The sequence below is a fragment of the Salvelinus sp. IW2-2015 genome, unplaced genomic scaffold, assembly GCF_002910315.2.
Source record: "Salvelinus sp. IW2-2015 unplaced genomic scaffold, ASM291031v2 Un_scaffold3211, whole genome shotgun sequence".
In the NCBI taxonomy this organism is placed as follows: domain Eukaryota; kingdom Metazoa; phylum Chordata; class Actinopteri; order Salmoniformes; family Salmonidae; genus Salvelinus; species Salvelinus sp. IW2-2015.
This window is the reverse complement of record NW_019944498.1, coordinates 9,261-11,174: the sequence shown is the minus strand read 5'-3', so window position 1 is coordinate 11,174 and position 1,914 is coordinate 9,261. Positions and strand designations below refer to the sequence as shown.

Sequence of the window (1,914 nt, the reverse complement as noted above, 5' to 3'; positions counted from 1 at the left end):
TTAACTCCTCATCATGGAACATCCTGATGGAAGGGGAGAGAGGGCGGGGGGGAGAGAGGGGGAGAGAGAGCGGGGGGGAGAGAGGGGGGGGTAAATAAAAAAAATAAAAAACAGAAAGTAAATAAAAACAATATGGGGATGAAGGTAGTATATGGGTGGGCTATTTACAGATGGACTACGTACAGCTGCAGCGATCGGTTAGCTGCTCAGAGAGCTGATGTTTAAAAGTAATCATGGTCCCTAAGGTTTGCGTTTGAGGAGGTGAACGATGTCAGAGTAAAAATGATTTGATAACCGATGTTGTATAATTCCAGGTAGTCACAGTAGTCATGTTGAGATGTGGTGTGTTCCACCATACTCTATAGCAAACGGGTTTCAAGCACGGTGTCGAGCCACACCGGTGTGCCTTGAGAACTCTCAAGTGTTGCCACAAAACTTCTCCTAATCTTGATAATATAATCCCTCACTGATAAACGTGACCTGTGGAAAGCACATTGGACTGTTGACTTGGGAGCACTAGTGGAGTCAGATAAGACAGTTAAACACGTCACATGGTGTTACATCTGTGTGGTTGTTTTAAGTCCAGTGTATCATTTGAGGAGAGCGCATCACAAGCAAAGTAATTTGTATCAATTAGTTTCGCCTGTGAGACTTTTAGCACAAGCAAATCTGATTAGGCTTAGCTGACCATTCGGTAGCTGTATGTCTCTGGTCTTAGCTGACCATCTGGTACTGTATGTCTCTGGTCTTAGCTGTACCATCTGGTACTGTATGTCTCTGGTCTTAGCTGACCATCTTGGTACTGTATGTCTCTGGTCTTTAGCTGTGACCATCTGGTACTGTATGTCTCTGGTCTTAGCTGAACCATCTGGTACTGTTATGCTCTGGTCTTAGCTGAACCATCTGTACTGTATGTCTCTGGTCTTAGCTGTACCATCTGGTACTGTATGTCTCTGGTCTTAGCTGAACCATCTGGTACGGTTAGTCTCTGGTCTTAGCTGAACCATCTGGTACTGTATGTCTCTTGGTCTTAGCTGAACCATCTGGTACGTGTATGTCTCTGGTCTTAGCTGAACCATCTGGTACTGTATGTCTCTGGTCTTAGCTAACCATCTGGTACTGTATGTTCATCTCTAAAAAATTCATTTAGTTTACACTTTTCATTATACAATTACCAAGGGCTATCGTGTGAGCAATCAAATTATCAATCAATCAATCAAATGTATTTTATAAAGCCTTTTTAACATGAGCAGTTGTCACAAAGTGTTTTACAGTAACACGGCCTGACCACAAAAAGCAAGCAAAGCAGAAGTGAAAGCAGGGGCCAGGAAAAACTCCCTAGAAGGAAGAAATCTAGAACGGAAACCGACTCAGAGTGACAAGGGACATAGAGAACCAACCTTGTTGTAGCTGGAAGGCACGTCAGTGTCCGAGGTGTCCAGCTGACCCGCCCGGTCCCGCTCCTCTGTGTTCCGGTACTCTTGCCGGACACCCCCATCGTCACTGTCAGTGGTACAGTCCTGGGACCCTGATCGAAGGGCCAGGAGGGTCGAAGTTGGACCGTCTACCCTGAAGGAGGGGACCTCCCCTGGGCCTGGAGTCCCCCATGAATCCCACTGTCCTTGGTCCCTCTCCTCCTCCTCGGTGGTCACTCCACCACCACTCCACCAGGGGCTTCCCTCAGCACTCTCTGCCTCCGGTTGTGAGGTTCCCAAGGGTTCCTTCTGCCTGTCCTCCCCCTGGTCCTGTTCGTCCTCCACCTCCTCGATGGTGTCATTGGTGCCTTGCCGTGAGTAGAGAGTGATGCACTGAGTCGCCTCGCTGTGGGGGACAGACAGACAGACAGACAGACAGACAGACAGACAGACAGACAGACAGACAGACAGACAGACAGACAGACACTGGTTACTGTCA

General features: G+C 47.9%; 1 pseudogene; it reads right to left on the bottom strand.

The window, feature by feature from the left end:
* LOC139025747 (piezo-type mechanosensitive ion channel component 2-like) overlaps positions 1 to 1,914 on the bottom strand; it is a 53,023-nt pseudogene that overhangs the window by 43,140 nt on the left and 7,969 nt on the right.